The following is a 16,585-nucleotide window of genomic DNA, read 5'->3' as shown; positions in this document are numbered from 1 at the left end:
TATCAAATTCTGCATATAAGATTATGCAAATCATACGAAAGATGCTCATGAACAAATTAAGAATTTAATATTTGGAAGGATAAGACAGGAGTGAAAGAGTGTCTTGCCACTTTTGCTGAAACCATTGGCAAGCTCACCTTTTCTATCCTCCAGTCTTTAAACATTTCTATCAACCTCACTTTTCGCATTTTCAAAGTGAGTTAAAGCAAGTGCTTTCTGATTTGAAGTTTAGTATTTACAATATGTTCTGAGGGACTGAATGACTGAACTTGTTTGGTGCAAACAACTACTTGGACTAATTTTTCAAAGTTGCATAAGATGGACATCTGTTCTGCATTATCAAAGCAGACTATGTGTCACATATCTCGACTTTATATGAAGTAGATCATCTGATGACCCTAAATTAAACTGCTTATCAAAAGAAAATGAAATCTAATGTTATTGTTTTCTAGTAAAATTTTAAAACTTGTTCTTAGGGCCTCTGGACTAAACAAGATGGTAATAAAATCTAACAACACCATTCTTAGGATGAAATAAAATTCTAAATGGATATCTTACACTAACTTGTCAGTGATATTGTATTGTTTGGAATTCCTGCAAGTTGACCAAAGGTTTTCCATTATTTGTGCATTTGATATAAATCTTGTGTGTGAAATATAATATTTATTAAATGAAGATAAGACAATAACATTACTTTTTGATGTATCATTGACAGTTTTAGATAGACTAACATAGATATAAAATGTGTTCAATCATCTAGCAGACCTGTTAATACATATTCACTTTTGCTTCATGTAGGTTTTTTTAAGTTTAGGATGGTGGCACTAGAGAAGTATAGAAAACAATCCCATTGTCCCAAGCATTCCAGACTTTGGAAGCACCAGCACAAGACACATTAGGGGAAATTCGGCAGTGTCAAAGCATTGAAACAAAGGAAAAGAAAGTCAGTTGCTTCATGATGCAAACTTTGTTCAACAACAACAATTAACCTCCAATTGACCTCCAGATGTCATACATCGGCATTTGTAAAATTATTTTATCTCAAAGGAACAGATCATGTCAAATGTGACTGCAGCTCCGTGGTGTAATAAATTGTGTGAATTACATAATATAACACCTTTCATTAAAAAACATTTGTGATTGAAAACTCCATGAATAACATCACAAAGCATATACAAAAATCTTGAATCTAATACATTTCCCAGATCTGGAGCGGAACGGTAGCATAGGGGGTGGCACGGTAGCGCAGCGGTTAGCATAACAATGTTACAGCGCCAGCAATTGGGGTTTGATTCCTGCCGCTGTCTGTAAGGAGTTTGTACATTCTCCCCGTGACTGCGTGGGTTTCCTCCAGGTGCTCCAGTTTCCTCCCACATTCCAAAGATGTACAGGTCAGTAGGTTAACATGGGTGTAATTGGGTGGTGCGGGCTCGTTGGGCTGGAAGGGCCTGTTCTCATGCTGTATAAATAAAAGTTTTAAAAAAGTTTAAAATCCCTCAAACACTTTTGTAAGCGTGAAAAAGATACAAATGAATCTATTAATTTCCTCTAGTTTTTTTAAACTTTGACAACTTGCTTCTCCCATTTGGGAAAAGGACCTTTAAAGTTTCCATGTATTCATTTCAGTCTTATATTATAAAGGGTAAACTGGAAAACAACACTGGGAAAGCATGGATTAAAAATATGGCTACCAAATAACTTGACAAAATTTTTAGTTGAGCAATCTTCTGCAGTATCCATGAATGGTGACTGCCACAGGTCAGAAGTAAGTTGGCTCAGCTGTAGCCACCAAAAAGTGAATCAACCTTAGCAGCTACAAGAATATCCTGAATTTGAAGAATGATACTCTAAGGACACAAAAGGCTAGTCTCATGTGGAACTACTTTTACAAAATTCTCCTTTAGGGGTTGAATATGGATTATGAGGTACATTGTTTTCTGTAATTCTATCAAGCCCATGATTTTTTTTAAGTCAGTGCATACCATATATAAAAGATGACTTCATCTCATTTTTCTGGTGTGTTATTTCTAACCTACTCCTTGGTTGTTAATCAATAGTGAAGTGGAGCATATTTTGTTCTAGCCCACAGGTTTTTACATTTTTAGTTGCAACACCTGGTTCTGCACTAAAAAGAAATTCCATTTAATTGATAACAATTTACTGGTTTTGCATCTTTCTATGTTACTTTGCCTTTTTGTGTGTATCCCCATCCAGCAAAGATGATGGACAGTAGAACTGCTCCCAGAATCACTGTGATACATTTGGCTCAGCTGAACTCCATATCAAATTGTGCAAAGCTTCAGCTACCTTTACTTATCGGTTCCCTATTAGTAAAGTAAGCATCATGAAATCAATGCATGGTTAAACCCCACAATATTTCACTCTCTGGCAAATAGCAGACGAGTAACATGCCACACAGGAACTTTCATAAACTTAAAGCCAAATAAATCTCTACCTCAGGACTTTTCTTTTGAATAAGCCATTTCTTAGAAGGGTGTTAAATATACGTAACTGACTTGGAATTTGTTCAGATAAGAACATCTGATTCATATAACAAAGTGGTACAATTAAAGAAACACAAGATATAAAATGTTAATTTTTCCGACAAAGAAATTCATAACAATACAGAGCCAGTAATATATGTACATAATAGTTTTCTCATCACCATGGGAACAGTTTCACTTGGCACTAGGTACACTTTGCTCATTAGCACCATATAATTTATATCCGCCTCTGTTTAATAGGCAAGACAGTTTAAACATCACTATAATAGACAGGATTTCAGTTGAACAAACATTACAGCAGCTCCATTTCATGAACACATCACATTTTCTTGCAGTCTCCATAATTTGTTATGAAAAAGATATTGCAATGAATCTCAGAGTAATTGTTAATACTTTTAATCATTCAAATATGATCTCGTTAGTAAAGTGAGGAAGGAGTCAAGGGGAATTGAGAGAATGCATGTGCAAATAACATAGGGAGATTGACAAGAAATGACATCATTGTCTAGAAATTATATTTCACCCATTTTTTGCTGTGTTAAACTGTTGTTATATTTATTATTAACAACCTTGAAGTCACCTGCAAAAAATTGTGAAATTAGTCAAAAAGACATTTGAAACATCTCAGGTTATTTACACCAAAAAAAAGGACATTTGCATTTCCCATTGGGAACTGCAGAGAATCGTTGTGATTGCCACATATTTGCCAAGCTTTGTGCAGAGTAGGTCAACAGATCTTAAAGAACCCATCCCCATGGCAGCTGCAGACCAGCTGCATAAAAGGTTGCCATGGAAGAGGGGGAAAATGGGATGCGGGTGGGGGGGCGGTGGAGGGGGGTGAAGGATGAAGTTTTCAGTGTGTGTATCCAGATAGAGTGCTCTGTCATGATTGGTCCCATGTCACTGCAAGTTGCCGGATGACTAGTGAGGTTGGGATTACAGCAGGATGTACTTAAATGATAAAATAAAAATACTACAAATTTTGATGGTGCAAGGGAAATGATTGTAAAAGTAATTTGATCATTGGAATATGAGTCTTTGAGATGATGTGATGAAAACATCACAGTTTAAATGAAGACCCCTTAAATCACACCTCATTGAGTAAGGACTCCATTATCTTTCCCACTTCTGACATTAATGGTCGATGGTTCCCTGGACTTGTTCTGGCTTATTTTCTCAAAAATAAATCACATTAGCCTGCCTTCTAGCACTATTCCACATTTTACTGAATTTTTACATATGTGTAACAATGCATATTTTATCTCTGACTTCTTTTAATAGATGTGAATATAAGCCATCTGGACTGTGGTCTTATCTTAAGTACCACACAGGATGCTAGAGGAACTCAGCGGGTCAGGTAACATCTATGGAAGGAAATGGACAGTCGACATTTCAGGTCAAGATCTTTCATCTGGAATTATCTTAAGTTTGATTTATCAATCATCCTTTCTAACTAAAGTGTCTTTTACATCATTTTGATTCCCTTCCTGCAATGCATATTTGCCATGTTAGTTTCAGTAGTAACTGCTGAGGCAACACAATTACGTAATGGGTTGAAAAGTTTGCTGGCAGTCTGGAAGAGAACTGCTGGTGAGGTCCTCTTCATGGGTCAGCACTTGCCTGACTTCCATACTTGCACACTGCGGCGTGGTAGTCAGGAAAGAACTGGAGGTCTGGTCCAACTGCATCCGATGTCACACTCTTTCCCTGGACTCTCTCTCTCTCTCTCTCAATCTTGCTCTAACGTTGTTTATTTTGCACATGTGCAAGTTATGTATAATTTATGCTAATTTAATTTTATGTTAACTATGTTTGTTCTCGTCTTGTAATGTACTGTGCTGCTGCTGCAAAAAGCTTATTTTAGTGGCATTTATACCCCGTATATGTATTCCTATGATAGTGATAAACTTGAACTTGGATGGCTGTGGGAATGGGCTTCCAGTTCAATTTGACTTGCTGGGCAGTGAAAGGGTTAGTGTGGCTACAGAATATGCAGGTTGGTGAGTGCAGGCTGGGACTAGCACAATCCAGCCTTATATCCTGCCAAATGAATAGAGAGTGAGTACATGGAGGAAGAGGAGAAGGTCAGGGAGAAATCAAGGCGGGAAAGGAAGAAGGGAGTAAAAGGAGAGGGTAAGCAGTTGGAGGGGAACAAAGAGCTGATGATGAATGAAATAAAATGATTTTCAGCTTCAAAGTTGAACTGAAGCATCCAAACTAACTAACACTGATGTACTGAATATTAATTCTGAAAAACCTACTGGCAGAGAACATTGCCATAAATTACAAATGTGAAACTTGATTTGTTTGTGGAAACATCTTGCCTTTCCCAGGCCTTTGAGGTTGTATTGCAAACATTTTAAAACTGCACAAGAATTCAATTTCTTTTGGACGTACAACTAGTTAAGGAGCTCAAAAACCCTTTGGGACTTCTGCAGTTACAAATGTCTACCATGCATGTCTTCTGAAGATTGTTAGTAACAACATTTCATGACAGAAATGGCAGGAGCTACAAACATATTTTGGCAGGTAAATTACTGAAAAATTATAGATATTATATATACATAACAAAGGGAGCAAGTGAACTGTCACTATTGAGCTCCAGTGGGGGTGGGGGGGGTGAGGGGGCAACCAGCCCAGGGAAGTGGGCCTGCACTCCTGCACTTAAGAAGGTTGAACAGAATGAGATTCTCCTCCTTACATGGGCAGCAGATTGACGACTGTAGGAGAATGGTCCAGCAACCAGGTTTTCAGGCTGCAAGGGGCAGGCTGAGTCTAGTGGTGTAGACACTTGTACTCGCTTTAGGCTCCTATCCATGATCTTGGCCGGATTTCCACGGAGATGAGATTAATGGGTCTAGAATAGGGATCTGGAGATCAGGTTGTGATATAACTTCGTGTGTGGGGAGGGGTGTGGGGTTACTAAATGACAGCAGTAATCAGTTCTTTTACTGAGGGGTCCAAAAAAAACCCACAGGTCCTCCTGATTCCATATTCAGATAATTTAGTTGAAACTAATAAGCAATCCTTTAGCCTTGTTTCCTTTTCCTTCAGGGTAAAGTAATCTTGGAGTGAGCGCATCAAAAAGTTGTTAAGCTGTAAAGGGCCTAAAGATTTTTCCAGGCTTGGGTAAATGGCTTTTTTTTTATTCTTACCCACAATGGTGAGTAGCACTGCACCATATGAATAGCAGGGTGAGTAAAGGTGTTGGTGAAGTCCCCAATCACCTGGCCCATTGTCTCAGATGGAAAAGGTAGACTGTATGGACAGCATGAGAATAAAACAAGTTGGAATGCAACAATATAAAAACAAAATTTATGAACAAGTATGAAGGTTATTGAGCTGCCTCTGAACACTATCATCATGACCCATTTTTCTGCTCAACAGTTTAATGATACATTTTTGATTGTAATTAAGATTAATTCCATGCTTTTCTTATGATCTAAGATAACCTGCAAGATCATCCATTACCCAGCCATAGACAGCATTGAGATAGATTGGGGACAACTGCTGCTTTGTATTTATACAATATTTCATCCCAGCTTGTGACACCATGTTATTCACCACACCTACAAAGTATGTTACACTCCTGTCTCAGCCAAGAATTAGGACTGAATTTAGTAAAGATTGATGGAAAGAAACTCTCTTCTGTCCGGTGTAACTATCATTCATTCAATGAATTGTAATCTATGCATTATACTTTGAGGTAATTCACTGCATGCCAAACTCTTGGAGCTAGCTCTGGGAGATAAACTGTTACATAGAGGTAAGCCTTTGTCCTTTCAGTTTGAGTGATTCCACAAAGCTCAATGAGACGGCTGTTGATAGTCAAGGGGAGAGATCCTTTGCAGTCTTTTGCTCCCATCTCCTCTTCTTCACTGGACATGCCACATCCATACTGGCTGAAACTGGTAATTCAGCACAGGAAAGATTGAAATGTGGCTATTATCTGCAAAACCAGCTAATCACAAATTAATTCCACTCGCCTAAACTTCTATCCACATTACTGAAGAGATTCTGCAAATGCATTATGTACCACACACGGGATGTATATGTGTCTCTCAAACCATGAACTCTATTATCATGACGACAAGGATGGCAGGTACATGGGAAAGCTATTGCCTTCAGGTTCCTCACTAGATTATACATCCTCTTGTCTTGAGGTACCTCGCCATCCTTCCATAGCCACTGGGACTTGCTATCAAATAGACTACCTACGTGACATTGACTGCAAGAATGCAATATCTGTGCAATATCCTCTCTTGACCAAAAGATTCTTCTGAAGATCTGGTGCTCTAAATTGAATGCAGTACTCCAGATGAGGTCTTAATAATGCTCTGTATAATTGACAGAAAATTTCCTTCCCAATGGATCTCAATATACTGAGATAAATGGCAACATTTCTTCAGCATTTTTGTTACCATTTGGAGTTGAACACTAGGTTCTCATGATTGCAGATAGACAATGCAGTCCCTTTTGCTGCCCCGAAGTTTCTAAGCTCTCCCCATTTATCATTCTTGGATACAAAATTGACAGTCTCATCCTTCCCACCTAGATCTTCCATAGTTTCCACCATACTTAATTTAAACATGTCCCTTAGTAATTACCTTCTCCCAATTTACCACGAATCCCAACTGGGTGTCATCTGCAAATATGAATGTACAACTCTACTCCTTCAACCTTGATATATTTGATGAACATCTGCAAATCCAGTGCAGGTCCCTGAGGAACACTACAATGGGACTGAAGGACAGGGGAAAGGATGACAGATTATGGAGACAGGGTCTGAGAAGTTAAGCAACTAGGATTACACTTTCTGTATAACCCCAGCTATAAAAGCTGCCCTTGGTCATTAGTGTTTACTCCATATCACTTGCTTAAAATGAAAGATGATAAAGGAAAATAAGAAGTGAAAGATGGCAGTGAAAGAAACAAGAAGAAAGAAAGGCAGAGACTGAAGAGGAGAGACATGGTTAGAGACAGCTGTACAACAACAGGCAAGTGAGTGACCATGTGCTCACAGTGTGCAGTGTCACAGGAGATTTACTTAGGCTTTTGAAAATGGTTCTGCAACATCAAGGTTAAAAGGTACTTCACAAAAACTGAAGAAATAAGCATTTAATTTAACTTAACAGCCTTTCGAAATCAAACAGCTAGAATATCAATCATCCTCTTGTGGTGTCATCTGGTTTGAGTATATGAATAATTCTTCAAGTAGCAGCAGTCCTGGTGAACATGTCTTTGTGACCCAATGACCTCTTCCCAGATAAGCCATGAAAGAGGCTTGATGATAACAATTCAGTGCTTCCAGTGAAGAATGTTACTTGAAATTTTCTAAAACTAATGGTGAAATGGTCATAACATCCTCCATCTCACATAAGGTCCAAGTGAACTATCAATAATATCCTGAGTGAGCAAAAGCTATAAAATATTGAACTGCATCAGAACTTTTAAAAAGAAATGTATCCTTGATCACTAGACCTAAATGCACAACATTAACTTCAAAGGAACTGAATTTCGTAAGTGGAGTATGTGATGGAGTACACTGTTAATTTAGCAGCGGTGACAGGGAATTAATTTTTATTCCAAGCCCAATCCTCATTCCCAAATCAAGAAAATTTGGCAGCATACTCATGCCTCTTTATAAGTGAACACAGACTGGTGTATGAATTATATCCCCATCAAATTTCTCTTCTTCCATTTAAGACAAAAGTCACTGATTGTTAATCTGAAATTGTTTGAAAAGAAAGAGAAAACATGCATTTTAAAATGCATGACATGATCATGACTTCAGGACTTCACAAACCATTTGAAAGGCAATTAATTACTTTTGAAGGGCAGTCATTGCGGTTATGTTTGAAATCTGCCTGTCAATTTGGTCACATTAAAGTTCCATGAATAATAAATGGTTAAAATGATTGGGTATTTTGTTTCAGGTTACGTTAATGGAGGATTGCTTGAATGCTGGAAGAATCCTCGGCTCTTCGTTGAATACTGCCAAGCAAATTTTTTAAGCTAATTTAATGAGGGTAAATTGGGGGCCTCAGTTTAATATTTTATCCCAAAGACTCACCTCCAGGAGAATTCAGCCCTTCCTCAGAACCACACTGAAGTTAGATTAAATTATATATCCAAGCCATGGAGTGATCCTTGAACCCCAGATTGAACCCTATATATGACTTAGGAGAAGAGAAAATCATAGAAACATGGAAATTTATCACATGGTAGGAGGTTATTGGCCCTTTGTTTCCAAGCAGGGTAATTAAAACAGACAGATAGACACCATTATTCAAAACTGGGTCTGAAATTTAATTTTTACCTTCCATTTTAGATACTGTCAGAACACTAGTGTGCATCTACCGTATTTTGTATTCTGAAAATTTAATTTGTTCCAAAACCTTAACTACAAAGTAATTTTTTATCGTTGAGACTAGGATTTGGGGATTTGAAGATGCAAAGGAAACTAAAATAAAATAAAATTGCCACCCAATTTAGAGAATCACAAGATAAAGTATAACAGTCAGAGCTGAATATGTTTTACTATATTTTGTAATATGAACCTACACTTTCATTCTGTTTCTCTGCAAAATACAAATCAATTGTTAAAACAGTTTGGAGTACAAAGCAATTCTACCAGAAGAGTGAACATTAACTGCAATCATGATAATGACATCTCCTATGATTCAGTAACCCCAACAGGGGTGTTGTGAGATAAAGACAAGGCCTGGTCATATCCCCTAATGCATGGTTTAATTTAACCAGCACTGACAAGCTTTGCTGGCTGGTATTAGTCAAGTCAAGGTGCTAAGGAATACTACTGCAGGTCTGCAAACCATCAGTTTAATATAATTCTCGATGGAGACACAGGTTCATCAGCATTGCATCTGCATGAATTTTAACCGATTTCTGCAAGAAACTGGCACCACAGGTTTTTCTTGGAATCAGATGCGAGTATTTGCATTCACATTTTATTGTTCCATGTAAATTGATTGCACTAACTTCAGGAACAATGATCTAGAAAACCTAATGCATCCAAGTGGATAGGTTTTATGGTGGGGGACTAACAACTATTTTGATCGTGTTTGTTCCCAATTGTCACTTATTGCAAATTTCAGTTGTTCTGCAAATTTCTGCAATAGCAAATAAGCTGCCAACAAGATTGGGGCAATTCTTTATCAAGGAGCAGAACTGTGGATTAAGGAAATAGAGTCATAGAATCATGGACAGATATGGCACAGAAGCAGGCCTTCAGCCCAATGAGTCCGTGCCAACCATCAAGCATCCTCTTCTACTAATCCCACTTTAATCCCCTTTTTTATTCCTCCACATTCTCATCAACTCCCCCAGATTCTACCACTCACCTACACACTAGGGGGCAATTTACAGTGCCAATTAACCTACCAAACTGCATGTCTTTGGGATGTGGGAGGAGACCGGAGCACATGGAGGAAACACAATCGGTCACAGGGAGAGTGGACAAACTCAACACAGAGAGCGCCTGAGCTCAGGATTGAACCTGAGTCTCAGGTGCTGTGAGACAGAGGCTCTACTAATTGTGCCACTGTGTTGCACATCAACTTGCAGGAAAGATCAGCACTGTGATGGGAGGAGTTTACTGAGATCAGTAAAATGGAGACACAAGAGATAGCAGATGCTGGAATCTGGAATTCCTCCAGCAGCTCTTTTCTTTTAACCAAGATCAGGGTGTCTACTGGTGGTGCTAGAACCACAGGTGCCTCAGGACCATCAGAACATCAAAGGGTTTAGGTCTGGGGGCTTGCTGGAATATGAGCGAGATCCATGGATTGGGTTGGTTTCTGTGCTGTGGGGATGGCAAACTTCAGTATTAATTTATAATTTGATTTCAGAGCACTCCAGTAACCTGTCCCCAAGCAGATCATAAGGACTGCAGAATTCCTGTTACAGGACAGTGATGGCACCTCTGTGGAGAGTGGAACAATAGTACTCTCCTGGAATGAAACATTGGTGATCTCATCACGACCATTCCAATAGTGCCTTTGCTGTTGCCCATCAACCAGCTAGCTCAGAATACTAATATTCAGAAATGTTATCATACAAACAAAAGTAAGAATGGTTAATTAGAACACCTTTAGGTCGTTTGTGAAAGAACTTTCCTCCTTACACCAGAAGAATTACTAACCTTTTACATTCACCTTTGTTGAAGTATCCTCAGCCAAAAGACAGTGGATTAGAAACTCTGTTTGGTTAATGGTGGACTGGTTGTCAATTTATGAATTGACTGATATTTAATCATTGATAATTACTGATTGCAATGAAATTAGATCCATAAACTACCCATTTTGCACCACTGCCTAAGAAAAATCTCAAACCAGGTGATAACAGATGTGTCACTAAAATTTTACAGTAACATCTAGCTTATAATAGTTCTTTGAAGTTCATTAATGGATTCATCAAGATTCTACTGCTTTCTCAGTTTGATTCAAAGTCATAATGCTCAGCGACTTCAATAGTTAAAAGTAAATCAATTGTTAAAAAGGGGAAAATCTAACATTTTTATTTGGCTTTTAAAATAGAAAAAGTTAGAAAGAAATTACTTAGTGTGACTACTTCCATGCTGTTCTTGTTTCAGCATCAGTTGTGAATGGCACCAAGCAAGGGTTAGTGGGAAAATTAATCACTAATTGTTTAAAAAATGATACAGTATGCACATTCTAGATTCACTCTGCTGTGTTGGAAAGAACAAATCTGTTTGAGATCAAATAATGCCCAAGAGTCCAGTATAATTTAAAGAGCACTAAGTGTTTAGCGATGGATCTGTGAATACAATTTACCAGATGGTAGAATAATATGACCTTGCAACAACTTTTATTGCATCAGGTTCTGATATTTCTACGGTGATATTTTACAAAATTTGAAGTGTCATCAAGGCCAGAAAAAAGGCAAACCAAGTACTATTGTTTATTTCTAGAGGGATAGAATTGAAAAGTAGGGAAGTTGTGTTAAAACTGCATCAAAAATTGATTATCTTATGCCTATGATGATGCAGAAGCAGGCCATTTGGACCATCGGGTCAATACTAGGTCCTGGGGAGCAATTTCATTAGTTCCATTCTCCCTTTCCATATTTGCCTATACTCCTGCAACTTATTCGCTCTCACAAATGCTCCTCAACTCCCCTTTGATTCTTTTTGCCACTAACCTACAACTGAGGGTGTTGTAACGCAGCAGCACCTCTGGTTGCCTCATTACAAAACAGATATACAAGCACTGGAGACGGTATGAAGAAGACTTGCATGGATGAAATACAAGGAAAGGATGAATAGAAATGGTCTCTTTTCTTTCGAGTTCTTTAAAATTATGAAGAATTTGACAAATTGGATGCAGAGAGAATGTTACCACTTACAAGAAGAGCATAACTTGAGGTCCTCAACAGTAGAGAATTCAGAAGAAACTTCTTTCCCCAAACTGTGATAATAATGTGAAGTTCACTACCGCATGGAGTGGTTGAAGTGAACAACATTGATACATTTATAGGGAGACTGGACACATTGGAATAGAAAAGGGAATAGAGGGTTTTGCTGATAGATTTAGATGATGAATGACAGGAGGATCCAGTGACTGTAAATATCTTGTTTCTGTGCCCCAGGTGTCATCCTTCTGTGATGTGCATCCTACATAATGCTTTGTAAATGCAAACCATTTTGTAAACATTGCATACAGCAGATCTAAAAACACTAATTGCTGTCTACACAGAACTAAAGCAGATAATTCCAGGAATACTCAGCATCTGTGGCAAGAAAAACAAAGTCAATACTTCTGAAACATTTATTCTGTTTCTCTCCCCACAGTTGCTGCATGACCTGCTAAGTATTATCTGGCACTTTCCGTTTTTGTTTCAAATTTCCAGCAGCTGCAGTTTTTTTGCTTCAATCGCTGTCACCAAGGATATTGAAATATATTTTTGGAATGAACTAGATTAGAATAAACCTCTGTTCTTTTGACAGGAACATAAACAGCTTGGGTAAGTTTATATCAAATTTCAAATTACTGAATTGCACACATACTCCGTGATGCAATGCATTTCAAGTTCAACTGATAACACTTTTACAGTTTTAGTGCCATAACATTAGCTGAAACTTCTTATCATATTGCATTCTTGACAATGTTAAAGATTGAAAATTGATAGACTAAGTTAGGTTTGCATTCATTATTTTTATATGCAGATTTTGAAATTTTCCCAGGAAAAATCTATACTCAGTAGGTGTACAAAGTCATTGAACACAATGGTCTTTTTGTCTGTGAGAATTAAAACAAAACTGCAGATACTAGAAATCTGAAACAAAACAGAAAATTCCAGAAATACTCAGTTGGTCATCCAGCATCTGTGGAAAGAATTCTGATGAAGGACCTTCAACTGGAAATGCTATCTCCTTCCATAGGTGTTGCTTGACCTGCTGAATGATTCCAGCTTGTTTTGTTTTTATTCATGGTCTCCTGTCAGTAACTGTCCAAAAGCTACATTTATTACGCTTGGGTTAAGAACATAAATCTTATCAACTGAGGAAGTGTGGACTGGTGCATGAAAACCCGAGGGTGTCAAAGTATAGCATAAAGCTTTCTCACATGTCTCTCATTCCACCAGTGAAGATGAGAACATCATTTATGAGAAAGTAGGTTTGGAAAGAATAAGAAAAACCTACTATTTTCAGTGCAAACAAAATAAACTACTTTTGCTCAGGAGAAATGCTAAACATATGTGAAGAATAAGAGGATGATTAGAGTGAGGGTAGGACCGATCAGGGATAAAAGAGGAAACGTGCCTGGAGTCGGAAAAGGTAGGGGAGGTCCTTAATGAATACTTTGCTTCAGTATTCACCAAAGAGAGACCTTGATGTTTGTGAGGATGGTGTATGACAGACTGATATGCGAGGGCATGTTGATATGAGGAAAGAGGATGTGCTGGAACTATTGAAAAATATTAGGATAGATTAGTCACTGGGGCCGGATGGGTTATATCCAAGGTTATTACGGGAAGCTAGGGGAGAGATTGCTGCGCCTTTGGTGATGATCTTTGTGTCCTCACTGGCCCAGGAGTAGTGCCAGATGATTGGAGGGAGGCAAATGTTGTTCCTTTGATTAAGAAAGTGAGTAGGGAAAGCCCTGGGCACTACAGACCAGTGAGTCTTACTTCAGTGGTCAAATTACTGGAGAAGATACTTAGAGACAGGCTTTATGGGCAGTTAGAGAAGCATAGGCTGATTAGGGACAGTCAGCATGGCTTTGTGAGGGGCAGGTCGTGCCTCACAAGCCTGATTGAATTCTTTGAGGATGTGACAAAGCACATTGATGAAGGCAGAGCAGTGGATGTGGTGTACGTGGATTTTAGTAAGGCGTTTGGTAAGGTTCCTCATGGAAGGCTTATTCAGAAAGTCAGGCGGCATGGGATCCAGGGAAACTTGGCTGTGTGGATTCAGAATTCACTCACCCATAGAAGACAGAGGGTGGTGGTAGATGGAGCATATTCTGCCTGGAGATCGGTGACCAGTGGTGTTCCGCAGGGATCTGTTCTTGGACCCCTGCTATTTGTGATTTTTATCAATGACTTGGATGATGATGTGGAAGGGTGGGTTAGTAAGCTTCCTGATGATACAAAGGTTGGTGGTGTTGTGGATAGTGTAGAAGGTTGCTGTAGATTACAACAGGATATTGATAGAATGCAGAGCTGGGCTGAGAAGTGGCAGATGGAGTTCAACCTGGATAAGTGTGAAGTGATACACTTCGGGAGATTGAATTCGAAGGCAGAAAACAAGGTTAATGGCAGGACTCTTAGCAGTGTGGAGAAACAGAGGGATCTTGGGGTCCACGTCCATAGATCCCTCAAGGTTGCCGCGCAGGTCAATAGGGTTGTTAAGAAGGTGTATGGAGAACTGGCCTTCATTAGTCGGGATACTGAGTTCAAGAGCCACGAGGTGATGTTGCAGCTCTATAGAACTCTGGTCAGACCACACTTGGAGAATTGTGTTCAGTTCTGGTCGCCTCATTAAAGAAAGGATGTGGAAGCTTTAGAGATGGTGCAGAGGAAATTTACCAGGATGTTGCCTGGATTGGAGAGCATGTCTTATGAGGATAGGTTGAGCGAGCTAGGGCATTTCTCTTTGGAGAGAAGGAGGATGAGAGGTAACTTGATAGGGGTGTACAAGATGATAAGAGGCATAGATCGAGTGGACAGTCAGAGACTTTTTCCCAGTGCAACAATGGCTAACAGGATGGGACATAATTTTAAGGTGATTGGAGGAAGGTATAAGGGGGATGTCAGGGGTAAGTTTTTTTTTACACAGAGAGTGGTGGGTGCATGGAATGCACTGCCTACAGAGGTTGTGGGGGCAGATACATTAGGGACATTTAAGAGACTCTTAGATAGACATATGAATGATAGAAAAATAGGGGGCTATGTGGGAGGGAAGGGTTAGATAGATCTTATAGCAGGATAAAATGTCAGCACAACATTGTGGGCCGAAGGGCCTGTACTGTGCTGTAGTGTTCTATGTTCTATAAACATCTGTACTTAGTATAAGCAGTTTTATCCACACGAGGAATTTGAAAAAGGAACTTACAAGCAATTTAGTGCATTGAGAACCTCCAGTCTCAAGCAGTTAAGGTTCAGTTCAGTTCTCCACACAGGGCTGGATGGAAACTTTCTGGGCAATTGCTCAGGACTAAATGGAAACTTTCTGGGTAATTGCTATTGCATTCATTAAGTGCAATTATTGAATGGATAAGGCATCAACACGGTACTTCAGGCAAGTGGCCAAACTACCTTCCTGGAAAGTAAAATAATCACTAAAATTAGGCAGGTTATCATAGGACAACATGCAATCATTAAACCACCTCTCCTAGGTGGTTCAAAACAATTTCTTACAACCCCACCATCTGAATTTAAAAGTGCAAGTCGCTCTACTACATTTACAAAATCAGTGAGCATGGCAGATCAATTTTATAACAGCTGCAATAGAAAAAGTAATGAAGTTTGAATTTCTCCAAACCATTATTAAACCTTACTGAGAACCAGAAAAGTTGTTAATGAGTTCCAATGACAGTACAGATTATAGTGGAATTTCTCTAGGGGAATGTTTACTTTTGTGAATATTGGGTCGGTGGTGACGTGCTTTCCCTCAATTTCTCTGTGGCATATACCATCTGTGGTTAAAAAGTTTGGTTCCAGGTCTCAGCCAAGCAGATTCAACTAACTAGTTGAGGTGCACACAAAAGTGATTCTCCCTTCAATTTTCTCTTCTCTCTGGTCAATCTGTAGACACAGATCTCCAACTAACGATTCCCTATTACCCCACATCTGATTTATCCCCAGAGGACCATCCAGATTGGAAAGACTTCATTGCAGTGCTTCTAATACATTCAGAAGGACTTTGATATTGGCACATTTCCCTGTTACTTAATACTGGCATCAACATTTATTGTGACTTAGACAAGAAATATATTTCCAATCATTACAAACCATTAATTTCTGAGCCTTTTTTAAAGAACACTGAAGAAAGCGAAGGAAGAGAAAGTAATTGCATTACAATGTAAGTTTTCCTTTTAGCTATTCTTGTCAACACGCATCTAATGCAAATTCGAGGAATTATCATTATGGAAAGAATAATGCAAACAGAAACTAAAGTCAGTTTATAAGGACGTGTATACTGAAATCTGTCTATATGTCAATGTACCACACAAAGAACTCAATCTCTGCATAATATAACTGTGACTGAAGTAACTTTACCCCTGCCACACTGACTTACAAAGATAAATGTGCTGTAAAGGAAAGAAGAAACTCAATCATTTCTGGCTGAGGGGTGAACAGGTGCGAAGGTACAACACAGCAATCACTTATTTGTTGTGAAAAAAAGATTTGGTGAAAAACTTCTAGTCAGATTTAAAAAGATTTGTCAAGTTACACAACATTAGACCTTAGATAAATGCATCTCTAGCTTCTTGAATTTCAGATCCAAAAGCAGGATAATATACTGCTCCTCAGAATAGTACAACCTATTTAGAATCTTAATCCATAAAACATCACATGGTGCTAGATAATTTTAACAG

The 16,585-nt window shown here is 38.6% G+C and overlaps 1 protein-coding gene across 1 annotated transcript in view; it reads right to left on the bottom strand.

Moving 5' to 3' along the window:
- The window catches only part of anos1b (anosmin 1b), a 104,032-nt gene that overhangs the window by 49,905 nt on the left and 37,542 nt on the right, over window positions 1–16,585 (bottom strand). The window lies entirely within an intron of this gene.

Source organism: Pristis pectinata, chromosome 6, assembly GCF_009764475.1.
Source record: "Pristis pectinata isolate sPriPec2 chromosome 6, sPriPec2.1.pri, whole genome shotgun sequence".
NCBI lineage: Eukaryota > Metazoa > Chordata > Chondrichthyes > Rhinopristiformes > Pristidae > Pristis > Pristis pectinata.
Note: the sequence above shows the minus strand (reverse complement) of the source record. Positions and strands in the feature narration are given on the sequence as shown.